Below are 27,620 nucleotides of genomic sequence, written 5' to 3'. Positions count from 1 at the left end.
TTTTTCACGATTTCAATGACCTTACTTTTTTATAATGTGTATAAACGTATTTCAGTTCAAACCATAACCAAATATAGGCTAGGCTATTATATTAATAGGCCCTTGTGGTAGGCCAAACGCCAAGTCACCACTTCTCAAAACTGATAATCATACTTAGACTACCCAGTGACGTGATTGTGCCCACACATGCATCTGATACCTTCTGGTTATATCAGCCAATGACCAGCCTAATGTTTAGCCTAATATATTACATATCATTGACATCGTAGTATACTATGAATTCATGTTGTCTTTGCCACCCCAAGTAAAGTCATTACATGATCATGTGTGCTCATGATTACTACAATATTCATTCACGTTTTCTTGGCCACCTTAAGTAAAGCCATGACATTATGATAGGTTAACACACTTGTTTTCAGTATAGTAATCATGTGTTAACTTAACACATGATTACTATACTGAAAACAAGTGTGTAATCAACCATTTCTATACAGTCAACTAATCAATCATTAACAACCTTCCCAATCATTAACTCCCCCGCCAAGTGAAGTCACAGCATTATAACACATAACTCATTACATAGGCCTATTTTGATGTAGTGTATTTTCTGAACTTTTAAATACAATCAAAGCACCAGACAGAGAGCAATAACTTTTTATTATTATGAAAGCAAGTCATAGGCCTTCACATATTGTAACACACACACACACACACACACACACACACACACACACACACAATAAGTGTGGCAGTAACCCCTCTCAAGGTGCTGTGTATGGGCCCCACTGTTTGGATCAACAAACCATCTTGAATGGTTAACAGTGAAGTGAGTGTAGCCAATGGCAGCTAATGCGCCTCTGTATGCTCGCCACTCATCACTGATCAGGGTGGCTCCTGGACGCACATGCTTGACCACAATTGGGATAAGATTCTCCCGTCCTCTTCTCCTCACCAGCCACAGGATGGGACACCTCCGCTCGTTTCTTATCCCTAAAATGCCAAAGACCTATTTTTTTCTTCGCCATGTAGCAGAGGCCCTTCCGCGGTGATACTGTAAAATATACAAACAAAATACAGATATTTTACAGACAGCTCCCGCTAGCCCCCCGCTATATGGAGGTGGTCAGGCTGGTGAGAAAGGGTTTAAGCAAGACGGCGGCGTACGAAAAAAATTCCGATCGACAGAAATACCATCTGCAACCAAGCCCCTATTGCGGAGCTTGCAACGGTCAGCCCTGATGATTACATGGAAATTAGGGAGACATATCTTCCTGGTGATAGTTTATTTAACTTCACCAAGGACTGTGCCACACAGTGTGAATCAGGTGGGCACATGCAGGAGATACAGCAACTGAAAAGAAAGGGGGACCTGCTAGATATTTCAAAAAGATGAAAAAAAAAAAGGTAAGCAGGCAGTCCTTGTTCAGGTTCTAAAAATCGTTGTTAATCATTAAGCTGTTCAATTTTCTGCATGTGCCCACCTGAAGGCGAGCTCCGCAATAGGGTGCAAGTGTTCGCAAGTTCTCTCCTTCTGTCTGTCTGTGCTTGTCCTTCTTCCTCTTCTTCTCTCTCTTTTTCCTGTCTCTCTTGTTCCTCTTCTTTCTCTTCCTCTCTGGCTCCGAGTCACTTGAAGAGGAGGTGGAGGAGCTGGAGGTGGAGGAATCGGAGGGTCGAGCTTGTTGGGCAGCTGCTGCGCTGGTGGCGGTTGCAGCCGCTCCCTCCATAGCGGTGGCCTTAAGTTTTAAAGCTGCAAAAAGAGAGGAGCTACTAAATACACAATCCTGAGACATGACCTGACAGCTGATACAGTCGTCAATTCCAATCTCATTTTTTGTCAATTACAGACAGAACATGACACAATACTTTCAATAGCTTTGATATAGCCCCCAACGCAATGTTGCGTAAAATAGGGCGATATTGCCCCCGCCTGCGTTTCTCATCTCCAATTGGCCAATCAGAACTGAGCCATATGGGAGCTGCTGTGGCCAACTGGAGACGAGAAACGCTATACTATACTGTTAAACTAGATAATGAAAACACAGACCAAAATGAAATGCACATTCATGCATGTAAATACTCCATATATGTGAAAAATGGTGGACTGTTCCTTTAACATTAACACTCAACACTTACATATTAACAATTCAGGGAAGCTGAAGAAGGTGGTGTTTGTTTAAATGTGGCTGCCTTCAATATAGGTCTAAAGTGAAGGGGAAAATCCTGGTTTGTGTTCATAGTACGGCCCTTGGAGAACTTTTACGGCCCCTCGGATGAATTTGAATTGGCCCTTCGAATGAGAAAGGTTCCCCACCACTGACGTAGGCTATAGGTTAAGCTTACCCTCTTTCACTCTTCTGTGGTGAGACTGTGCCCATTTTGGGTTGACCTCCACACGCGTCTGTAGCACAGCACACAGGATTGCAGGACACAGCATCCTGCAGGACACTACAAAAAAAACAAAAAAACAAACAAGGGGAATGAATAAATTACCTGACCAGTTATTAAACAAATGAAAATTGATGTGCCAGAGCTGTGGTAAAAGTAACCTTGGGTCCAAATCATCTAGGCCTAGGGTGTGTGTGTGTGTGTGTGTGTGGTAAATCCAGTGTTCACATTATTCAGATATGAGAATTAATTCATTCATTCATTTTAACTGACATTAGTACATACCCATATCAGTGCCATTTCACCCTGCCAAGACACTGGACCTGGGTCTATTGGAGCTCTCTGCTCAGGGTGTCCTCATTATACTGCAGCAGGCACTGTTGTTTCTATAGTTCCTAGAAGCGAGACAAATAAATAAATACTTAACCATGCACCTCATATTGACATAGCAAATATGTCAATAAGCAAGACCTATTGAGCCCAACAGGGATAATCTTACACTATATCAGTTTTCTGTGGTCTCTTGTAAGATTGGCCCATCACCATTCTGCAGGACACTACCGTCTCCCTGCCAGGATCTGTAGGATGTAAGAAAATAAATCAAAACATAGCAATGCACAGCATTGATTACTTATCTATAAAGTAGCACAAGTCATATTGACAATGTAGGCCAGGGGTGGGGGAACCTATGTCTCTAGGGCCGTTTGCGACCCTTGAGGCAGTTTTATCTGGCCCCCCGATATAATTTTAATGCTATTCAGCTTCACATGAAATATGACATATTTTGTAATGGAATCTTAGAAAATACATTTGCAATACAATTAAGTTATATTCAGGGAACCTGAAGAAGGTGGTGTTTGTTTAAATGTGGCTGCCTTCAATATAGGCCTAAAGTGAAAGGGAAAATCCTGGTTTGTGTTCATAGTACGGCCCTTGGAGGACTTTTACGGCCCCTCGGATGAATTTGAAGCGGCCCTTCGAATGAGAAACGTTCCCCGACCCTGACGTAGGCTATAGGTTAAGCTTACCCTCTTTCACTCTTCTGCGGTGAGACTGTGCCCATTTTGGGTTGACCTCCACATGCGTCTGTAGCACAGTACACAGGATTGCAGGACACAGCATCCTGCAGGACACTTCAAAAACAAGGATAACGAATAAATGACCTGTCCAGTTCTATAAAAAAGAATACCCTGAAAAAGAACACCCTGTTGTTTCTACAGCTCCTAGAAGCGAGACAAATAAATTAAATACTTTGCCATGCACCTCATATTGACATGTATCAATGAGCAAGTCATATTGGTCACAAAGAAGTTAATCTTACATTCTTATGGCGAGTTAGGCCTTCAGGTGACTCGTCTTCGCCATATTATGAGACAGCAGCCTGTGAAAACATGGTAAATAGAATAACCCATTAACCTTGGGTCCTAATATAATACATGGACATAAACTAGCCTACATTATTTAGACAAGGTCAGTAGACCTCCACGTGAAACAATAAGAAAAAGTGACCATACATAATTTAAATTTCTTGAAGAGGCCATCTACACATATTTGTGCAACAAGTGCTGTTTTGAGGACCCATACTTTTTAAGGACAGGTTGCCTACTGTTTGCAAATGGCAGGGTATTTCACATTGATTTCGGGGTGGCGTGCTCAACTTGACCACTCGAGTAGCATCCAACTGCAGTTTGCAGAAGTGGGCAGGTCTGGATTTCTGAGATCCCGCCCCTCCCATTTTGGATCTCGCCCCTCCCATTTTTCCTATTATAGTAGTCTGTACAGTCCCACACCATCCCGACGTCACCCTATTTGAGAATTTGCGCCAAATGTCTTCTCCGGCGAATGCATAGTCTAGGCACACTATTCTATGCACACAGCTTGTATCGTGTCTCGTCGTTTGGAGTGCTAAATAAATGTATTTACTAAACACTGGACATAGAATCATTCATCAATCGTAATAGGATATTCGATGGCGGTAGGCCCAAGTGTAGCACACCAGCATAGGCCTACATTGATGACTCTTAGCTGCTTTGGACAATAATAATGCCTAGTATGTAGGCTAATTGCGGTGTGAAGCTTGGTTTGTATTATGTCTCGTCGTTGGTTAAGTAAATATAGCCTACTAAACACTGGACATAGAATCATTCGTCAATCATAATAGCGCACCATATTTGAGAAATGGACCCAAATTATCTGGCGAATGCAGTAGGCTTATTCTATGCACACAGCTTGTTATCGTGTCTCGTCGTTTAAAGTGTTAAGTAAATAGGCCTATAGGCCTATTTAGACCTACTAAACACTGGACATAGAATCATTCATCAATAGCGAATGCGTATTCTACGCAGATTGTATCGTGTCTCGTCGTTTGGAGTGTTAAGTAAATAGGCCTACATTTACTAAACACTGGGCATAGAATCATTCATCAATAATAGTGAATGCGTAGTTGGCTACACTGTAGGCCTATTCTATGCACACAGCTTGTATCATGTCTCGTCGTTTGGAGTGCTAATTAAATATATTTAGCCTACTAAATATATTTAATTTTCATTTTCCACGTTCCAATTGCATGAGTGTTTATTTCCATTTACATAGAATAATTTGTCCTTGACCTTACTTTCTCTTTCATAGTAAAGGAGAAGATTGAAACGGTCTCTGCAACTGCTTTAGGTTCCATTGATTTAATGATAATGTTAAGCGCTGTTAGACGGTTAAAAACAAAAGGTTAATGCTAAATGTGTCAGGGTGTCAGTTTGGAAGCGGGGCAGATGCACGAAGGATAGGCCTACCAAAGGCTACTGCAATGGCCTGCTCAGAGTCCAGTCCCCAATCCTAAAGAGATTGTGGCGACAGCATCCAGGCTTTGGGACTTTGAAGAATGTGCTCATGCTTTTCAATGATGGGTAGGCCTATGTTTAATTTCGAGCGGATCACACATGGAGTAGCCTAATTCGCCACTGCACAGGCGTTTTACTGCCTACTTTAGTTTTCTTGTAGTAGCCTACCCATCTTTCGAATTTTAGAAACTGGCACCAAATATCTGGTCTTCAAACTAAGATACTAAGAAGAGACACTTAATAGGCCTATTAATTCAAATTAGACCCATGCGTTAACAAATACTACATGTAGCTTATATTAGCTAATAATAATAATAATAATAGCTTATATTAATTTCCCTCGGGATTAATAAATTATACTAAACAGGGTCGCGTGCTGTTCATCGCGCGGTTCACTCAAAGCTCCCCGCTCGTGTTTCCTACACTCACCAAACCATTATACATTAGTGGAGTAGAGAGAGTGGATCTACGATTTTATTTGTGAAAACTCTGCGTCTCTGCTCTGCACGGTGCAGTGACTTCCAGAGCTATTTTTCTTCCCATGTAGGCTAGAAGCTTAGCGCTGCCGCTGAATGACAAGGGGGAGGCACTCGATGTGCTCAGGGGGGAGGAGGAAGATGTGCTCAGGGGGGAGGAGGGAGATGTGATCCAGACCTGCCCCCCGCCCTGCACACTGCAGTTGAACATACTTGGAAAATAGACCGTCTCTGGTTAAATTAGTTCTACACCAAGCCTTTAGGTGGCAGTAAAACTAATTGGCACAATGCGAATTCCTTCCACACACAAGCCACAAAGAAGCCATCAGCCGCGGTCAACTAGAGATGGGATTTATGGCTCTTTTTCGGGATCCGGATCTTAGTGGCTCGTTCCTTTCAAAGAGCCGTTCAAAAAACTGGCTCTTTTGGCTCTTTTTTAAATTATTTATTCAGTGTTAAAAATGTAATGTTTTGACTCCTCCTCAAGGTAATGTTGTCCAAACAACAACTGATTATTCTCCTGCTTCTAAAGACCGTTTTTGCCTCTCTTTGAGGCAAACAATTGTGTTTTTTCCCAAACGCAATTACTCTGGGCGAGGTCACGTGCTTAAAATGAATGAAAAATGAACGCAATAACGGTCGAGTGGCTCCCCCCGCTGTGATCCGGTTCCCATCGTTCACTTCTGAGAGCCGTTCAAAAAAACGGATCGTTCATGAACGACACACCTCTACGGTCAACATCACCTTCCTGATTGAACAGAACCTCGCGTTGTCTGTGTGGTTTACAAGTTTCTTGGCGATATGGGGGAAAAGTTCCTCACATACCAACGGAAAATGGGCGTCATATACATGTAAGTACATTTTACTCAACTGTGGTTTAAAGTTTCAGTACTCAAGAGCGATTGAATAGCTCCTCTGAACACAGATCCGCCATTGCTAAGTTATGGCACAGCCGTTTTACATAGCTGGTAGCTCAAGTCCCCTCAATGTGACTACACTAGTTGCTGCTGTACGCTAGTAAATTCTGATGACTTGCGAGCATCGTAATGACAAAATGCTGTGGTGAAACGGTGAATATGTTAAGTATACTTGTTGATGGTAAATTGTTTGACATTGCTCGTTCTCAGTTGCCTTTCCCCTGCCTAAAGATAGACAAAGGCTACCGTTAGCATGCTATTGCGTTAGCTCATCAACTAGATTCTGGGCACTGCTCATTTTTCACGTCTGCCCGGTAATTCGCTGATGAACTAACGCCTTGCCAATGTATTTTACAGCGGCAAAAATGCATAGGCGACGTTGGAAAGACTGGTGTGCCGTCTGGGTATGTTGGTTTTCAGTGCTGGGCAGTAGCGAAGCGACTCATTTAATTACATTCTCTAGTAGCTTGGTCGTAGCGTCACTACTATGTATCGAGTAGCTAACATCCCTGTAGTAATGCTATTTTTCCTCAAGTAGCGACGTTTTTGTCCCCCATCGATTTTACTCAATGATTTTTGTTTTACTTTCTCTATCCTGAAACCTAGGCAGTCACACAGGGGTTCCAAGACCCACCGGCGTAAAATCAAGTCAAAGGTGGGATATAATTTAGTTCCATGCTACTTTGAAACGGTGGTAGATGGACACTCCCAACTGAGATCGCTCCCGGACGTGCAGTCCCAGGTGTTTCTATCACTCCCGGACGTGTAGTCCCACCCGATTATATTTCACGTATTATCATACACTGCCACATACAAGCAATTTAGGGTTAGGTTTAGGGTCAAGGTTAGGGTTAGGGTTAGAAACAAAAAAACTAACATCAAAAAGATAACTAGCTCCGTTATATGGCGGTGGGACCGATAGTCTGGCTAGTGGGAGCGAGCCGACAGGGGAGCGTCCTGCGTTGGGAGCGTCAATCAGGAATCGTTCTCAGTAACGCGAGCCCAATGTATCAGCGCGAGCTCAATGTCGACCAGAGTGGTCCAAGTATGTTCAAAAATGAAAAATGAAAATTAAATGAAAATGAAAATGAAAATGAAAATTAAATATATTTAGTAGGCTAAATATATTTAATTAGCACTCCAAACGACGAGACATGATACAAGCTGTGTGCATAGAATAGGCCTACAGTGTAGCCAACTACGCATTCACTATTATTGATGAATGATTCTATGCCCAGTGTTTAGTAAATGTAGGCCTATTTACTTAACACTCCAAACGACGAGACACGACAAAATCTCCGTAGAATACAGGGTAACGCATTCGCTATTGATGGATGATTCTATGTCCAGTGTTTAGTAGGTCTAAATAGGCCTATAGGCCTATTTACTTAACACTTTAAACGACGAGACACGATACAAGCTGTGTGCATAGAATAAGCCTACTGCATTCGCCAGATAATTTGGGTCCATTTCTCAAATGTGGTGCGCTATCATGATTGACGAATGATTCTATGTCCAGTGTTTAGTAGGCTATATTTACTTAACCAACGACGAGACATAGGCCTAATACAAACCACTTCACACCGCAATTAGCCTACATAGGCATTATTATTGTCCAAAGCAGCTATAAGAGTCATCAGTAGTGTGCCTAGACTATGCATTCGCCGTAGAAGACATTTGGCGCAAATTCTCAAATAGGGTGGACGTCGGGATGGTGTGGGTCTGTACAGACTACTATAATAGGAAAAATAGGAGGGGCGAGATCCAAAATGGGAGGGGCAGGATCTCAGAAATCCAGACCTGCCCACTTCTGCAAACTGCAGTTGGATGCTACTCCTATTTTCAACTAACTTAAAGGCCAACTTCCGATAAAACTCAGTTTTACTCACTCCTTTCGAAGATCGGACGGTCCACCCAAGTTAAACTCACTTGCAAGGCTCTCATAGCGGTGCGTCAACTCTCCTGGCTGTGTTTCCCGGTGTTTCCCAATTTACATCAATAATGCAGAGAAACGAGCGAATCACGAAAGCCTTTCTGTGTTTCGTCACGTCGAAAGAAGGCGTTGCCCACAAAGGTTTATATCGACCCATTTATCTAAAAACATGTCGAGTAATTTTTTTCTGCTTGTTTTCAAAACAAGCAACGTCTGGTGGTCCGAAACATAGCTTAGCGTAGCTATCAGCTGGTTGCTACTCTCAGGTACACACACAGCACAAAGCCTCATACATAAAGCCTGCTCACTCCGGTTGCTCCGTGCCTACAGCTCGCCTAGGGGTCGCTGTCGAAAGAGCACAGCCCTGAATGGAGCCTGCACGCCTCCGTTGGCGCCCCTATAGTGCAGTACCATCCGGGGAAGTGGCGACTCTGTTTCCCATTACATTCTCTCCCAAGGCTGGAGGACTGAGCCAATCAGAGACGCGTTTCTTTGAGAGCAGGAGGAGTGAGCCAATCAGAGACGCATTTCCAGGAGAAACACGGAACACTCTCTCGTTTCTCCACAAGCCACCTTGCCAGCTTGCAAAAACGTCTTGAAACAAAGCAACCAGAACGTTTTTTAAAACAGGACCAACGCGTAACACATTCAATAACAATTGGGAACACGGCAATATTAATTAAATTACGTTGAGAGGCGATCTTTAAACAATCCTTGCTTTAGTTCAGAATACCATTTAAAAAAAAACAGAGTGGCCAAGCACATTGATGTTTTTCCTCAAAAGCAGCAGAGGAACCTTTTTAATTCGAAGGGTCACTTCAAAATGTAGGCCTATGTCCAAGAAAAATCATTCAGATGATTCTATTTTGATAGCCTATTCTGTAGGTTCATTTAAATGTTTATAGCACAGATCGAATTGTTTGATCAACTTAATTTCTGAGCTTATAGTATCATAATAAAATGTACTGACAGCAAAGCTGTGGCTAGTAGAAAGGTTTATGCAGGGGTGGGGAACCTTTTTCATTCGAGGGGCCACTTCAAATTCCTACCATGGTCATAAAATCCTCCGGGGGCCGTACTATGAACACAAATCAGGATTTCCCCATAAAATTTAGGCCTATATAGACACCTTTAGGCCTATATAGACATATAGACATCTTTAAAGGTAGACACCTTTAAAACAGTCCACACCTTTAAAACAGTCCCCACCTTTTCTAGGTCCCCTGAATATAACTTAATTGCATTGGAAATGTAATTTCTAAGATTCCTTTAGGCCTGCAAAATATGTCATAGGCCTATTTCATGTGAAGTTGCAAAACATTATAATGATATCAGGGGCCGGATAAAACCGCCTCAAGGGCCCTCGAGACATAGGTTCCCTACCCCTGGTTTAATGGTTAGTGATTCTGAAAAACACCACTGGGCAGCGTGAAAAAACATACACACACACAGACACACACATTTTAGTAAAAGGCCAAAAAATGCCCTTGGGCCCCCAACAATCCCGTTGCCTAGGGACCCCAAAATCCTAGAAACAGGCCTGCCGACCCCCCACTCCCTCCCACCCACCTGACCTCACCCCACCCCACCCCACTTGAAATTGACTGGGGCAGCTCCCGACCTGATCACTGGCATTTACATATTAAAGGCTCTTCTAAGAAGGGGATGGGAGGGGGGCATGGGGGAGCCGCAAATGCTGTGGCTTGAGGTATGAGGCAATTTAAGGTGCAAAACTCATCCACAAATTCCTCTTTTCATGCAGTGTCCCATATCAGCCAAAAAGTTAATCATAATTTACATAGTTACTCATAAATTGAACAGAATAACTATGCAGTTGTTATTTATTTAGTAAGGTGCCATTTCCACGTAGCAGGATAATTTTACATGTGGATATTTTGTTCTCCTTTTTAAGCGGAAACACGACAAAATTGTTTTTTTTTTTGAGGCAGGTTTTTTGATATGGCTACATGGAGATAGAAGGCCAATACCAATGCTTTTTCAGAAATAGTACAATACGTGGAAGCGGTTTCTAAATTCCTTTTTAAGCGGAAACACGACAAAATTGATTTTTTTTTAGGCAGGTTTTTTGATATGGCTACGTGGAGATAGAAGGCCAATACCAATGCTTTTTCAGAAATAGTACAATACGTGGAAGCGGTTTCTAAATTCATCCTCACTGTTGTCCTAGTTTTCTAGGCTCATTGGTGGTGTTAATGTGCATAGGCATGGTGTGATGTGACGGTGGAAAAAGGAATGGATTGGGGGGGGGGGAATCAGTTTATTTTCTCGTTGAGGACCCAGTGGCAGCAGAGGGGTTGAAGTACAGGGGTAGTAATGTCAGCATCTGAAACAGCACAGAAACAAGAGACAAACAGTACATAAAATGTAAAAAAAAAACAGCGACACTGCATACCAACCATTGACACACAGCTGCACATATATTATAAAAGTATCCAGTGAGGCTCATGAACTGACCTGTGGTGAGAGTGAGTGTCAAATGTTTATGTTAAAAAGCATCATGAGATTAACTTACAGTTTGAGGATCTCTTCTGACCCCTGTAACGGTAGATTCTTCTCAGGCCCATGACCTGAAGACGTGGGCTCATGGACTGACCTGTGACAAGAGCTAGAAAGTCAAATGTCTGAAGTGTCACCGTCTACAGGCTCTTCCTACAGCAGGGGTGGGGAACCTATGTCTCAAGGGCCGTTTCACCGGGCCCCCCGACATAATTTCAATGTTATGCAGCTTCACATGAAATAAAACACATTTTGTAAATGAATCTTAGGAATGACATTTGCAATACAATTAAGTTATATTCAGGTGACAAAGAGAAGGTGGGGTCTGTTTTGAAGCTGGCTGCCTTCAATATAGGCCTTACCTGCCTGTGGATGAAAAGTCTATCATCTATATTGACCCTTTTAATTTAAAAGTGTACTCGCTACTCTGTGGTATTTTTTATACAGTCAAGGATAAGTGGGGCAGTCATTGGTAAGCGGTTAGGGTGTCCTGTAGCCCAGGGCTGAACAACCCAAAGGTTGCTGGTTCATCTCCCAGCCCGCCAGGTTGGTGGAGGGAGTAATTAACCAGTGCTCTCTCCACCATCCTCCATGACTGAGGTACCCCAAGTATGGTACCTTCCCGCCACACTGCAACATACTGCTCCCTTGGGATGCCAATGTAGGCTGCACCCTTGCACAGGTGAGGCATAAAATGCAATTTCGTTGTGTGCAGTGTATACTTGTGTGCTGTGTCACAATGGCAAAGGTGGGCTTTCACTTATATACACCTAGAGATTTTTTTCCCCTGAGTCCAATGTTTTTAAACAGTTGAAACATGAACATTTCCAGTCAATATTTACAATGGAATAGTAGACCTCTGTGTCATATTCCCAAGGAATGGTAGCATCGCATCGCTGTGCTGAGTCAAAGTAATTCATAAGCCTACTGGTTGTGTTTTCCCTGCCCATTCACAACTTTGATGGCCTGCAATTTATTCAGATGTGTTCTACAACTTTTTGATGAAACTTCCATTTTACATTTGATACCACAAACTAGGCTTACTTGTTGTGCTGTGTGGATTTTTGTTGAGCAGGGATCTCACTTACCAATTAGCATGTTTTCCTCTTGTTACCAGCATCAGTCTGAACCTGACTGGACACCTGTGCACTTCACCATATGTGAACTCTGAGGGCAAGTGTAGAAGCCTGGCAAATAAAGACAGGAATAAGTCGGTCTCAGTATCACTGTGCAACTACATTCACAATGTAATATGTTGGTTGAATTCTGTCCATCACAATTTAATATTATGGTTTACATTTCGGCATACAACTTTCACAATGCCATATTAGTTACATTTAGCTAGCTAGTGTCCTATTTGGTAAGGACATGTACAAGTGATGTAGGCTGTACAGCAGGGGTGGGCAACTTTCATTATAAGGTGGGCCAACATTTTTAATTACCACAATCAGTGGGCCACATCACCACGCACTTGAATTTACAAAAGGATACTTCACTTTTTCTTTATTTATACCTGAATGCTTACACTATTGATTTATAGGGGGGTTAAAAACTGTCCTGCGCCCGAGCCTCCAGTTGCCCATCCCTGCTGTACAGTATCCTAACAGCAAGGCTCTCGTAGTATTTCAAATAATGGTCTATATAAAAACTGGTTATAATAGGTACAGTGCAGCATAAACAGGGTTGAGGGGGTGGTTTCTTTTATTTCGTTGTACCTACCGAGTAGTTTAGCCAATGTCTGTGTGACACGTTCATGCTGCCACCTCCACAGCATCCTCTTCACAACCGCAGGGGCAAAGCATCCTTTTTCAGTCCAAGATATAGACTAGAAAATGAGTGACAGCATCACAATCAGGTATGCAAGTGTAGTGGACCCCCATTTTTGTCTTTTTGTTATTCCCTTATTCTCACTCCCTGTCTTTTTGTTGTCCTGTCAGAAGTTGTCTTTTAGTTTAATTATGCTGTTGCACGTTTTCGCCAATAGATGGCATCATAGGACCAGCAATGAGTGCAGAGACCCTCTCTGGTGCAGTAGCCAGTGACTTCGGTCACATAAGAAGAACGAAACGTGGAAGTGACAGGCTTTGTTATGATACAGAAGGCAGTGGTGTCAGCTGTACAGTTATGCTGAGGAAAATGTAAATAAATAACGAACTCTACACACTTGAGGATCTTATTTATTAAGTGTTCAACATAAGCATTCACGCAATAATGCCACCAGGTCACATTTAAGATTTAACTAGGAGTATTTTGTTATGGATCTTATGTAGTGATAGACTTACCATTTCTTGTTCTGGCATATCTGGCCTATTCCCAAGAGAAGGCTGATGTCCCTGTCTGACAGTGACGTGCAGTGAAGGGTATGGTAGGGTAGGCAGTAAATATAGAATATATATCTATTTATATATATATATATATTAACGGTGGGTTCGGTCCTCCCCCAGAAAAAAATGTATTTCTTAGATGCAATTTCCTGCATTTTAACCAAATCTGGAGAGTAACTATCAGCTAAAAACTTTTACAAAAGACTAAAAACTTTGAACAAATAGTCCCCTTTCATGCAGATCTGAAATGTAACGTGTGTGTGTGTGTGTGTGTGTGTGTGTGTGCGTGTGTGTGTGTGTGTGTGTGTGTGTGTGTGTGTGTGTGTGAGAGAGAGGGGGGCCTTATGCCACAAGGTATGGTTTGAATAGGCAAATAGGCCTATTCACATAAACATGCTGATATGGTCTTTAATGTGCAACAAATTAGTAGGCCTATGTTTCTCTAAATACTGTAAATATAAAGTAGGCTATAAGATGCCATCAGTGCTTAACCACCACAGCTCTAATAACTAAATAAGTAAATAGGCTACACTATTTAGACATTTGGACATTGTCAGTAGACCTAAATCTGAAACAATAAGTGAAAACATAATTTCAATTTCTTGAAAAGGCCAGCTACACTTATTTGTTTTGCCAAATTGCCAAATTAGCTCCAGGACCCATACTTTGTACACCTTTAAGGACCTGTAGGCCTACATTTTACAATAATAATTTAGAAAGCTACAACATTTTGGGGGAAAGCTTTAAGTTTTGGCTTTAGCAGTTGATTTTGTTGCTCTTCTGTTTATTCTGTTGCAAATGCCAGGGCGTTTCACATGGATGGAGGGTGGCACAGTGTAGCCTACTTTTGAAGATAAAATGTCTAGTTCACCAACTGTGAATCACACCATAGCATGTGAGGGGGAAACGATTTACATTTAGCAATAAACCAACCTAGGTAACAGCTCCTGCCTCACTGCCGCGTTTTGTGCTGATAATCAAACACTCACAGACAAGAAGGAAAGTAGGCAAGGGGGCGGGTTGCTTGCAAACATGACCCGTGCATTCAGACAGTATCGAGTAAACCAACGAAACCACTTCTGAGACTCATTGTTGTGCGTGATAGTATTCTCAAACACTTCAGCTACGGTTGTGCAAGGTGTTTCAAATAAAGTCAATTTGTGAGTGCGGAAGCACTCCGAGAAAACCATCCCCAGTCAATCGTCCTGTTCCACGTTGATCTCGACTCGCACACCGCGCACTTCAAAAGAACGCAGCTGCACTTGCTAACAGGCTCCACACAACTCACGCATTGCGTAGTCATCATCATAATAAATTAGGGAAATGGAGTCATGTCGTACGCTCAAAAAACAATCTCGCGTCCATAATAACACACACACGGTCTATTCATGTCCACCACCGCACAACCAATCTTCAATGTCAACACCCTGACAAACGGTGACAACAAAAGGCACCACGAAAAAACTTGAGCATGTTCATGTTAAAAGGCTACCCGCAGCATAATAATTAGATGAATCTTACCTTAAAGCAGAATCACAAGTAGGCTGTGTTTTTCATGCAAGCTAGTTCCATTAAAAGCCGGGTGGTTGACATGATGAAGACATTTTGTCCCAGTGCAAACTACTTGAAGCTGCTACCCATCTGATGTTGAATATTTCCACAATGCAGCGATTGCAAACGGCTCAGCTGTCTGTCACTTGAACCGTCTTTCTTGCTACTTCTCGGCATTTTTTAAAATAATAAAGACAAAAAGCCAAAGACTGCCATGTTTTCTTTCCGATACGGCTAGAGATTTGAACAAGCCTTGCCTTGCTAGTTGTTGCGATTGTAATGGAGCGCTGCTCCTTTAAGGGAGGTCTGACGCTGCGGCACACGTCACCACGCCGCTCGTAGAGGCTTATGGGAAGTCTCTTCATAAACACTGCCAGTGGCTAGTATTCGGTAAGCCTGCAAAGTTCCCCTTTGCGCGTTTCATCGCCACCGGCGAATGCTGTGGTTGCTTCTCCCCTCGCCGTCGAGAGGAGTGCGGTGTCCAGTTCAGATCTAGGAGATGTGGACCATTTCTTGTCCTCGTTGTGATTCCAACTTGGCGTCTCTTACTTGGCTAGAGTGATCTCTTGCTTCTCCACTGGCAAGGACTTCGGTGGACAATACCAACGGTTACCTTGCGCGTTTCCCGTCTCCTGCACGCCGCGTGTGGTCGCTACCGGCGCCTCGGCCGTGTACCTCTGTATTGGCACTCCGACTGTGAGAATCGCGCATCGGTGCACCCTCATCTCCGGGTTGTATCCGTGTGGCCGTGGTCAGACACACCACGCGTTTAGGTGCACAAGCGGCGACTTTTAGCCCCGGTTGTGTGGTGCCTCTGGACGCCGGGAACTCGTATCTCGGCTGCTGCTCCGGCCTCGGGAAATTGGACATTCGTGCGTGTGTGTGCGTTGGCGCGCTTTAGTTCAGTGTGTGTGTGTGTGTGTGTGTGTGTGCGTGTGGGCGCTCGGCTCGGTGTGAGCTAGTGTGTGAGCCATTCCACAGTGTGTGTGTGCGTGTGTGTGTGTGAGTGACGAGTGAGTGTGGGGATACCTAGGGGACTGCACTGAGCTGAGCCTCTGGGGTTGGTTTACCTCATGTTTTGATTTTCGTTTACTTTCGTTTGCTGTGCCTAATTTCCTTTTTTCATTATTTCATCCAATTATCTAATTTCTTATTTAACTGCATGTATTTACTGGATTTTGATTTATTTTGCATGGTTTGCTGATTTCTTGTTGTTTCTGTTTGCCGTGAATTATTTCTGTTTGTTGTGAACTATTTCTTTACTTTTTCTTTTGTTAATCCTGAGGTGTGCCATTCGCCCTATTGTGTTAGCCGTGCCAGCCCCTAGTGGCAAAGTCTGCCAACTTGAGTGTGGATTCTAAGGCCTTAGGCCTACCAGGTGTGTTGTCTATTGTGAATTAGTGAACATACTTTGGGGGCGCCGGTTGTTTATAGATCCGCGGGTGTGGTGGCAGCACACCCACCCCTGCACTTTACTGTTACCGTGAACATACTTTGGGGCAAGTGTTTATCTATCTGCGGGTGATTGCGACAGCACACCCACCCCCCTGCACTTTGTGAATTGTGAGTACCTTTTTATATTTATTGCAAAGAGTGAGAAAAATATATTTTTTAACGCACAGAATAATAAAGATTTGAATTATTAATTGTCACCACTGTCTCTGCCTCCATTGTGCACGAACCTGTGTTTGCCTGGTAATCTATTGTGCGGGTACATTGTGTGTTGGTCCGGGGTATCTGTAACTACCCCTAATTCATTTCCTCCGGGGGCTCCACCCCCGGGGGTGGCGTAGTCGAACTACTTCCTGTAACGGTCTCGCCCACTACATTTTGGCTTATAGTCGGGCAGGATTGGCATAGGAGCAGAGACACTGGTTTCATTTTTTTTTAGGTTTTTGGTTTTGTCACTCTTTGTAATAGAAATTTGTCATATGGTCAATGGTTGAATGAGTGTATGTATGTGGTTGGTTGAAAGTGAGAGCACCACTGAATAAGCGCTGTGAGTTTGTGTTTTTCCTGTAGAAGCGGAGCAGCAGCCGAGGTTGGGAGACCGCCCCTCTCTCGGGATTTGGACCAGCCATCCCTGTGAGTTTTTGCATTTTCCAAATTTGTCTTGATCGGTTTCCGCAGCATGTCGCGGGACGCACAAGAGATTAGGGATGAGTTGGCTGAGGTAAGAGCCGAGAATGAGCGCTTAAAGGCCTCCCTCGCCCAGCGGGCCACAAGTACGAGCACAGTAAATGGTAGCGCCCCGGCAGGGTCCGCTACAGAACGTTTGGTCTTTGTCCCAAGGGAAAAGAAGTGCCCATTGTTTAGGGGAAATGGGGGCATAAGTATCGAGGCGTGGAAGGAGGAGGCGGAGGCATGTATGCGGGCGCGCCATTTTTCTGCTGCCGAGAGAGCCTATTTTCTTTACGATCACTTGGATGGCGAGGCACGGGATGAGATCCGCTATAGGCCGAGAGAAGAAAAAGAAAACCCAGAGAAAATTTTTGAAATTTTACAAGAGCTTTACGGTTGCCCACAGTCATACGTGGCCTTGCAGGAGGCGTTCTTTTCGAGAAAACAGCAAGAGGGAGAGACACTGCTAGAGTTTTCAATCGCATTAATGACCCTTATTGATAAGGTTAGACGAAATGCGCCTGAGGGAATTCTTAACGCTGACGTTCTTCTGCGTGATCAGTTTGTGGAGCATGGTTAACGAGGGCGCCTTGCGTCGTCACTTGAAGAGTTTCATTCGGACCACGCCGTTAGCCACTTTGATCGCGGTGCGTAAGGAAGCCATGCGTTGGGAACGGGAGGGCGCCGCCGAAGCGCAGCGGCCGCGTAGCTTTTCCTTGTCTTCACTCGATCGCTCCCTTGGGGTCCCTGGTACCTCTTGCGCCGTAAGCATGGATCCCCGTGGTGGGGCGCCGACCAGATCTGATATGGAGAAGTTGCAGGCCGACATGGCGAAGCTCATGGAAATGGTGCAAAATCAACAGGCTCAGTTGCAGCATTTTTCTCGGAGTGCGGCCACACAGGGGGAGCCACGGAGGCGAGGTCGGTCTCCTCGGGAGGGACCCCTTGTCTGCTGGCGCTGTCGTGCGACAGGCCATATTGCTGCGGATTGTGACGGAGAACGAGTGGTGGGGCCCCCACAAGCACCCTCCCGTAGAGGCTCCGGGTTTTCGGAGAATGGGCCCCTCCAACCGAACCAGCCCTCGGGAAACTGACGCCCACCGGACTGAGGAGTCACAGTCCGGGGGGGGCCTCTCTTGGCTCACGTAATGCCCTTCACCCTCCCAATGCCGCCGAGGCGTTACTTTCTAACTGTCCACATCTGCTCGTCCGGATGGGCGGGGTTCAGGTCCCCTGTCTCATTGACACTGGGTCTATGGTGTCCACCGTCACTGAAAGTTTCTTCGCTGCCAACTTTGAATCTTTGGGGCAGGAGCGTTTACGCTCATGTCACTGGCTACAGCTCCGAGCGGCCAACGGCCTAGAGATTCCTTACTTGGGCTACTTGGAGCTGAATATTGAGCTTTGCGGGAAGAGTATGCCTGATTGCGGTGTTCTGGTCGTTCGCGACCCCCCAGGGGGCACGGCTTCCGTGGTCCCTGGGGTTCTTGGTATGAATGTTATCGGCAAGTGTTATAAGGAACTTTTTGGGCGGCACGGTCCCACGCTTTTCGATCTCCCATCAGTGTCAACTGCCCCTCGACCGGTGCTGAAAGCGCTGCAACACTGTCATCAGGCTGAAATCCGGCCCACCCCCGAGACCAGCGGCGTGGTGAATGTCCGGGGCCGTGCGCCATGGCGGGTTCCGGGGGGGACCATGAAGTTGATTCCTGCCACCTGCCCTGAGCAACATTCAGGGCCTGGAAACCCTCTTTGAGCCGACGGACCGGGGGTTGCCCGGGGGGTTGCTGGTGTCCCCTGCCTTGGTGCAGGTGACCCGTGGCTTGGTGCAGATCCCTGTAGTTAACGTCGGTTGTACGGACGTCCTGCTGTACCCTCGTACTAGACTCGGACAGGTGAATGCTGTGTCGATCATCAGCTTGCCACGGGACGTGGTGGAGGTCCGTTCCGTGGCCGCCATTACTGACCCTCAGGCGCCTGCCCCGTCGCCTTTGGAGACACAAATCCGCGCAGTGGACTTGTTACCCCTGCCTGCCGAGGAACAGGCTGAGGTCCGGGCCCTGCTTCTGAGGTACTCTTCGGTCTTCTCCGCCCATGAGGGCGACTTGGGTTGCACTTCCCTAATCTCGCACGACATCCCGCTGTTGGATCCGACACCGGTCCGGCAGCGTTACAGGCGCATTGCCCCCTCCGACTACGAGGCCGTAAAAACCCATATCAACCAGCTCCTCCAGGCGAAGGTCATCAGAGAAAGCAGTAGTCCATTCGCTTCTCCCATTGTTCTAGTCCGGAAGAAGGATGGGAGCTTGCGACTCTGTGTCGACTATCGCCTGTTAAATGCCCGAACTCGGAAGGTCGCCTTTTCCGCTTCCTCGGATCGAGGAGACATTGGACATGTTGGCAGGTGCCCGCTGGTTTTCTACGATGGACTTAGCCAGTGGGTACAACCAAGTCCCCGTGACAGAAGGTGATCGGGCCAAAACGGCATTCTGTACCCCCTTCGGGTTGTTCGAATGGAACAGAATGCCTTTTGGCCTGTGCAATGCACCAGGTACATTTCAACGATTAATGCAACGTATGTTCGGCGACCAACAGTGTCATTCCGTTCTACTGTATCTTGACGACATCGTGATCTTCTCGTCCACCGTGGCGCAACATCTACAGCGCCTGGAGATGGTCTTGACCCGGTTGCAGTCGGAGGGGCTGAAGGCTAAATTAGGGAAGTGCGCGTTCTTTAAGCCGGAGGTTCAGTACTTGGGACATGTGATCTCTCAGCACGGTGTCTCTACCGACCCTGGCAAGGTGGAGGCAGTGGCCACATGGCGGCGACCTGCCAATGTGTCGGAGCTCCGATCATTCCTAGGCTTCGCCAGCTATTATCGACGATTCGTCGAAGGATTCGCAAAGCTGGCCGCGCCGTTGCATCGATTGGTGGCCACCTTGAACGGGAGCCGTTCCCGTCAGCCCTCGGGGCAGCAGTTTCTTGATGCATGGTCAGAGGATTGCGAAAGAAGTTTTGAGGAACTCAAGGGGAGGCTCGTGTCGGCGCCGGTACTCGGCGTACGCGGACTTTAGCCGCCCATTTATTCTTGAGGTCGACGCCAGCCATTGCGGACTGGGCGCGGTCCTCTCGCAGGAGGTGGACGGCAAAGTCCGACCGGTGGCATACGCCAGTAGAACGTTAAGACCTACAGAGCGGAATATGAATAATTACAGTTCTATGAAGCTCGAGTTCCTCGCCCTAAAATGGGCCGTCACCGAGAAGTTTCGCGAATATCTCTTGGGCCAGAAGTGTGTCGTGTACACTGATAATAACCCCCTGAGTCACCTCACTACTTCCAAACTTGGGGCGGTCGAACACCGGTGGGCCGCACAGCTTGCATCATTTGATTTTGAATTAAAGTACCGCTCGGGTAAATCTAACGGAAATGCGGACGGCCTGTCGCGGCAGAATCAGCCAGACCAAGAAGACGTGAGTGACCTGGTTCCGGGTACAGCGGTCCCTAGATTGCTGCAACAGGTAGCGGCTCAGGGAGACGGCAGCACCGCCTCTCAGTCCAGTGTCTCGGGATTGTTCCCCACGCTTTGCCGGTTCTGCGCACTCTGCAAGCAAGCGACCCCGGTGGTCAGCTGCAACCGGCCGCTGTCCCGGGGGGTAGCATCACCGCCTCTCAGTTGGTTGTTTCGGTGCTGCCCTCCCACTCTTTGCCGGACCTGTGCGCTCTGCAAGAAGGAGACCCTGTTATCCAGCCGATTCTGGCCTTCTGGAAGGCGCGTCGGCGGCCTACTCGTGAGGAACGGGAAGCTCTGTCACCCTTGGCCTTGATCCTGTTGCGGCAGTGGAAACGGTTTGTGGAGAACGATGGAGTCCTTTACCGGAGAGTGCTACACCCCAGTGGCCGTGATGAGTGCCTCCAGCTGGTTTTGCCGGCTGCCCTGCAATCAGAGGTCCTAAACCAGCTCCACGAGCACCATGGCCACCAGGGGATTAATCGAACACTGGAGTTGGTTGGGCAACGGTGTTACTGGCCCCGCATGTTTGCGGAGGTGCGCCGATGGTGTGAAAAGTGCCTTAGGTGCCAAGAGTCCAAAGGGGAGCCTCCTCTAGCCGCCGCGTATATGGGCCACCTACTGGCATCTCGGCCCAACGAAGTGGTAGCTGTGGATTTCACGCTTTTGGAGCCCACGTCGGGGGGGTGGAGAACGTTTTAGTCATCACGGACGTCTTCAGTAAGTATTCCATCGCCGTCCCCACCCGGGATCAGCGGGCCTCGACGGTCGCCCAGGTCTTGCTTGTGGAATGGTTCTACCGGTTCGGAATTCCTGGTCGGCTCCACTCCGACCAGGGGCGCTGTTTCGAGGGCACCCTGATTCAGCAGCTTTGCGGGCTGTACGGGGTCCAGAAGTCCCGAACCACCCCGTACCACCCCGGCCGGGAACGGCCAATGTGAGCGATTTAACCGCACTCTACACAACCTCCTGCGTACCCTACCGGCCTCTCGGAAGCGCGACTGGGCAACTTGCCTGCCGCACGTAACCTTCTGTTATAATACCACCCCGCATCAAGCGACAGGAGAATCGCCACACTTCCTTATGTTCGGCCAAGAGCCACAGCTACCCGTAGACTTCCTCCTGGGCCGAGTTCGGCCACCGGTCCATGGTCGAGTGTGCGACTGGATGCAGGAGCATCAGGCCCGGCTTCAAGTGGCATTTGATGGGGCTCGGGAGCGTTTGGCCGCAGCGGCGGAATATCGCAAGGACAGACACGATGCACGGGTGAAGACTGCTGTTTTAGAAGTAGGGCAACGGGTATATGTACGCAACCTCGGCGTGCGAGGTCGAAATAAAATCCAAGATGTGTGGAACTCTCAGGTACACATGGTGGTGCGTACCCCTTCGGAGACCGGAGCCGTGTACACGATCGCCCCCGTCAACGATCCAACGAAGCTGAAGCACGTTCACCGCAGCATGCTGAAAGGAGTGGTGGGCCCCCTGGCCCCCGACACCTCCCCGGGGTCGGGCCGACCAGGCGAACCTACCCCTGTCGACTCAGGGGAGCTATCGAGCGAAGAAGATATCCTTCTTGGGGAGCAGGTGGGCGATGCTGGCTTGGGTGTCCCAGCAGAGCCCCATGCACCCCAGGGTGGCACCTCAGGAGGAAACGAAGGGCAGCGTCGGACTTCGCAGGCTTCCCCCGGCAGTTCGGCCGTTCAGCCACCCGGTCGTGGCACTAGCAGCAGCGAGGTGCCCCCACGCCGGACTGTCCGGTCTAACGCGGGACAACACTCTAATCCCCATCGGCTGCCTGGTGGGGCGACTTCAAACTCTTGATGGAATTTTGGATCTGGGAGTGGGGGGGAAAGCGTACCTGCATCGTCGGGCCGACGATTCAACATGTGGGGGGTAGATTGTAATGGAGCGCTGCTCCTTTGGGGGAGGTCTGACGCTGCGGCACACGTCGCCACGCCGCTCGTGGAGGCTTGTGGGAGGTCTCTTCGTGAACACTGCCAGTGGCTAGTGTTCGGTAAGCCTGCAAAGTTCCCCTTTGCGCGTTTCATAGCCACCGGCGAATGCTGTGGTTGATCCTCCCCTCGCCGTCGAGAGGAGTGCGGTGTCCAGTGCAGATCTAGGAGATGTGGACCATTTCTTGTCCTCGTTGTGATTCCAACTTGGCGTCTCTTACTTGGCTAGAGTGATCTCTTGCTTCTCCACTGGCAAGGACTTCGGTGGACAATACCAACGGTTACCTTGCGCGTTTCCCGTCTCCTGCACGCCGCGTGTGGTCGCTACCGGCGCCTCGGCCGTGTACCTCTGTATTGGCACTCCGACTGTGAGAATCGCGCATCGGTGCACCCTCATCTCCGGGTTGTATCCGTGTGGCCGTGGTCAGACACACCACGCGTTTAGGTGCACAAGCGGCGACTTTTAGCCCCGGTTGTGTGGTGCCTCTGGACGCCGGGAACTCGTATCTCGGCTGCTGCTCCGGCCTCGGAAATTGGACATTCGTGTGTGTGTGTGCGTTGGCGCGCTTTAGTTCAGTGTGTGTGTGTGTGTGTGTGTATGCGTGTGGGCGCTCGGCTCGGTGTGAGCTAGTGTGTGAGCCATTCCACAGTGTGTGTGTGCGTGTGTGTGTGTGAGTGACGAGTGAGTGTGGGGATACCTAGGGGACTGCACTGAGCTGAGCCTCTGGGGTTGGTTTACCTCATGTTTTGATTTTCGTTTACTTTCGTTTGCTGTGCCTAATTTCCTTTTTTCATTATTTCATCCAATTATCTAATTTCTTATTTAACTGCATGTATTTACTGGATTTTGATTTATTTTGCATGGTTTGCTGATTTCTTGTTGTTTCTGTTTGCCGTGAATTATTTCTGTTTGTTGTGAACTATTTCTTTACTTTTTCTTTTGGTTAATCCTGAGGTGTGCCATTCGCCCTATTGTGTTAGCCGTGCCAGCCCCTAGTGGCAAAGTCTGCCAACTTGAGTGTGGATTCTAAGGCCTTAGGCCTACCAGGTGTGTTGTCTATTGTGAATTAGTGAACATACTTTGGGGCCGGTGTTTATAGATCCGCGGGTGTGGTGGCAGCACACCCACCCCTGCACTTTACTGTTACCGTGAACATACTTTGGGGCAAGTGTTTATCTATCTGCGGGTGATTGCGACAGCACACCCACCACCCCCTGCACTTTGTGAATTGTGAGTACCTTTTTATATTTATTGCAAAGAGTGAGAAAAATATATTTTTATAACGCACAGAATAATAAAGATTTGAATTATTAATTGTCACCACTGTCTCTGCCTCCATTGTGCACGAACCTGTGTTTGCCTGGTAATCTATTGTGCGGGTACATTGTGTGTTGGTCCGGGGTATCTGTAACTACCCCTAATTCATTTCCTCCGGGGCTCCACCCCCGGGGGTGGCGTAGTCGAACTACTTCCTGTAACGGTCTCGCCCACTACACTATCATAGCTGCCTGTAGGGCAGAAATTGGCTACTACCTGAATTGTAACAATTTTTCATTTTGGGCGCTGTGATTGGCTCACATACTCCCGCCACAGAGTAAAGGCTCTGCTTTTAGTCCCATTGACAAGCTATGTGACAACTTAATACGCATGCGCAGACTTTTACATTGACAGCATTGAAGGCAGGGTAGGCAGAGGAAAAGCGAGCCTTACCGGGCTGCCTGGCTGGCATTCGAAAGCTCTGCTTTCAGCCTGTCTCTGCTACCAGCCGGGACTGCGCGTTGCCACGGCAACCTGCCCAAGCCTGAGCGCTTTGCTTCGTGCGATTACTTAGGTTTTTGATCGTTGTCCTGTGTATACTGTACTTTAAACAGCTCATAATTTATGCTGAATCAATGTTATTGTTGTGTAGGCCTATGTGAACTCTGAAGAATATTTTTTTAAACACGTGTTAGTTTTTATTTTTAAGACATTTATCCCAGGGTAGGCACTGCCTACCCTGCCTACCCTGACCGCACGTCTCTGCTGTCTGATCTGATTTTGACGTCGGCAAGATGCTTCGTGCTGTCTGGGTTTCAAACCTAGTGGTGAAATGACAAGGGATTTTATGTAAACAAAATGCGTATTTCTGTACATACAGTAAATCTAAGAAGTTCCCAGAGCACCCTACGATAGCTGGCATGGTTGGCACAAAGACCCAAAGAGCAAAATTGTCCCAAGATTGTCTTCCAAACAATTCCACTCCAAACATTTTCCTTCTGAAATAAACAATGTCCATATCCAATCAAACCTCAGGCAGCTATCTCGTCAGGTCGGCCTTACCATAGACACATCTAAGCTTATGGGCCTTACGAGTGGCCCGTAAATTTACAATCTCAAACGTCATCACCGTATAAGCCATGGCACAACACAAGCGTTTTTTTGAGAATACAATATATCTTGGCACGTTTGCGCTAGTTATCTGAACACTGATCGTTAACGAATGGCCGAAATAGTGTAGAGCTAGCTGTCATTTATGTTGTGCTAGCTAGGGTCAAGTCGTCTCATCCAAACTAGCCACAGTAGGGGGGGGGGATTACGCTTCAAATGAACGTGAATGACTCAAAACTTAAGAAATATGTTGTTAGAATGTACCGTATACAAGGTTAGTCTATGAGGTTAAATAGTTTTCTAACATATACAATCTTCTGCACGAATCGAGGCCTCCTGTTTCATTGGGCACAATCACGTCACTGGGTAGTCTAAGTATGATTATCAGTTTTGAGAAGTGGTGACTTGGCGTTTGGCCTACCACAAGGGTCTTATCATTCTCTAATTGTAAGCTAGCCTATTAATATAATAGCCTATATTTGGTTACGGTTTGAACTGAAATACGTTTATAAAGAAGTAAGGTCATTGAAATCGTGAAAAAAAAACTGACTAAATGTGGAAGTCGTCGCTGCAGCGCCACAGAAACTCCTTCGGCTGGCTCCCTTCAGGGCGTTGGTGATGGCTGGCTAATGACCACACATCGGAACGAGAGACACCTTAAATAAGCCGCTAAAAGAATGCAGATAGTGGGAAACGAAACGTTACATTAAGACGGGAGCAGGTAATAAGAATGAAACGTGACTCCCTGTGTTTGCGGGGAGGGGGTGTAGGCTACTATGATGGCCTGGGGAGGTTGCTTCAAGGCGCAGTCTGCAGGTGACGAAGGAAGTGTCGAACGCCACAGCCGCTGTTCCTGACAATGCTCTGTAGCTTCTCTGAAGTTGCCCATTGCCTGGTTGAGATGACTGGCTCCACGAGGATTGTTATGCACATTGGCAATGGGCTGATTATTTCGGCTGGTCATAGAAATCCACACTAGTAGCCTAAACATAGGCTAGGCCAGGGTTTCCCTAACTGTGGTCCGTGCACCCCTGGGGTTGCGCAGCCTGCCATAAGGGGGTGCGCGAGCTGAATAGAGCAATGGTGAGAGTTTTTTATACAGCATCAATGAACTTTAAGTAGTTTTTAATTGTATGCTGGAAGGGTCCATTTGAAGTGCAGTTTAACTCCAGAACTTGGAAAAGAGGATTATTCAAAACTGTGCATAATGTGCATGAATGCACAGTGAATCCATACTTGCGTGGCCATCAGCACACCAAAATATTCGCTAAGGGGGTGTGCGCGAGCCACAATGAAATGTACAAGGGGGTGCGCGCGGGAAAAGGTTTGGGAACCGCTTAGCCTGAGTGTCATTTAATGACTACAACATTATTCCATTATTGCTGGAAAGGCAACATTAACTAAGGTTGGATTCATGTATGACTGGGTTGATCTGACAGGATTTTCATCAGCCATGTTAATACATGATATGTTAACCTTGTAATTCACACCACGAATTTCCCTCTGATATACCACATTTACTTAAAGGTGAGTCCTCATCACTCATGCCATGACTCCTTATTAACTAATGATAGATTAAATATCACTATGTACATAAATCATGTGTTAATTCACCATAAATCATACATTACTTCCAACATTATTCCGTTATAATTCATGCACCATTATTGTAAAGTGTTACCGAAGTCTCCTTCTGCTTTTCCCACTAGTTTGCACCTTTCCAATAGCACCAGTTGCTTAAAAGGACTCTGTTAGAGCTCTAGTAGTGTAACTTTCATAAATGTAATGCATTTGGACAATTGGCGTGGTGTTTGTCATCAGTGGATAGGCTACTTACATTTCATTGTATCAGAGGATATAGCAGGATCCTTGTGTTGGGGCTGGGACAGGACAGTTGTGCTAACTCAAGGCAATTACAGAAAGCTGAGCGGAGCTGTTTCACAGACTGCAGCAGGGATCCTCTGAGTTGTGTGTGTGTGTGTGTGTGTGTATGTGTGCGTGTGCGTGTTCGCGCGTGCGCGTGCGTGCGTGTGTGTGTGTGTGTTCGTGTGTGTGTGCATGTGTGTGTGTGTGTGTGTTTGCATTTGTCTGTCTGTGTATGAGCCTCATCAGAAATATTAGTGGGCATCCTGTAAGTTGTGTTTATGTGCGCGCATGAGTGTGTGTATGTAGTTGTGAGCTCAGCCAAGCCATTTCAGAGATAGTGGCAGGTATTCTCCAACGTCAAAGAGCTAAGGGAGTAGGCCTCTGGGACAGCATCAGTGACATACATAGCCCACACACATACTGTCTGAGTAGCGCTGTGCAGCAACGTACTCCCGGTGCATACTTATGCATCTGTTTGCAAGGTCTGGGTCGATTGCGGTTTGAGTGCAGCTTTATTACATTACATTGGCAGCTATCATGTGCTATTCTACAGGGAGTGTTGAATATACGCTGCAAAATATACTGTTCAAATAAACCACTTCCATTTTTATTCACATATTACAGAAACATTAAGGGTTAACCCACCTTGTCAACAAATCACGTTTACGGTACATTCACATTAGGAGACTGAAGCACATTTGCAGGTGTTTCCAACAGAGGATTGGCTTGCATTAATGAAACTTGCATTGCCTGGCACCTTGGCTGGAAATGGAGCTGTTATTGGCAGTATTTTGTTTGGATTTGTCATTCACAGTCCCAAAACACCAGCAACTGAAAAGACGTCTTTCCTCAAACTACTTGCATTG

General features: G+C 46.6%; 1 protein-coding gene and 2 long non-coding RNA genes across 4 annotated transcripts in view; 1 reads left to right on the top strand and 2 right to left on the bottom strand.

Moving 5' to 3' along the window:
* The window catches only part of LOC134456187 (neurotensin receptor type 1-like), a 99,610-nt gene that overhangs the window by 50,232 nt on the left and 21,758 nt on the right, over nucleotides 1–27,620 (top strand). The window lies entirely within an intron of this gene.
* LOC134456186 (uncharacterized) lies at nucleotides 82–3,680 on the bottom strand. Of its 2 annotated transcripts, XR_010036249.1 has the most exons (6): nucleotides 3,414–3,680; nucleotides 2,885–2,963; nucleotides 2,671–2,780; nucleotides 2,341–2,445; nucleotides 1,482–1,747; nucleotides 85–1,051 (listed from the first exon to the last, which is right to left on the bottom strand). It is a non-coding gene; the product is annotated as an uncharacterized LOC134456186 (long non-coding RNA). The 2 variants fall into 2 exon arrangements; XR_010036248.1 differs by having other exon boundaries at nucleotides 82–1,747.
* LOC134456935 (uncharacterized) lies at nucleotides 9,755–13,396 on the bottom strand. Its single transcript, XR_010036389.1, has 5 exons — nucleotides 13,345–13,396; nucleotides 12,782–12,887; nucleotides 12,151–12,249; nucleotides 11,079–11,159; nucleotides 9,755–10,889 (listed from the first exon to the last, which is right to left on the bottom strand). It is a non-coding gene; the product is annotated as an uncharacterized LOC134456935 (long non-coding RNA).

Source organism: Engraulis encrasicolus, chromosome 10 (genome assembly GCF_034702125.1).
Source record: "Engraulis encrasicolus isolate BLACKSEA-1 chromosome 10, IST_EnEncr_1.0, whole genome shotgun sequence".
Taxonomy (NCBI): Eukaryota; Metazoa; Chordata; class Actinopteri; order Clupeiformes; family Engraulidae; genus Engraulis; species Engraulis encrasicolus.
This window is presented reverse-complemented; position numbering and strand designations above follow the sequence as displayed.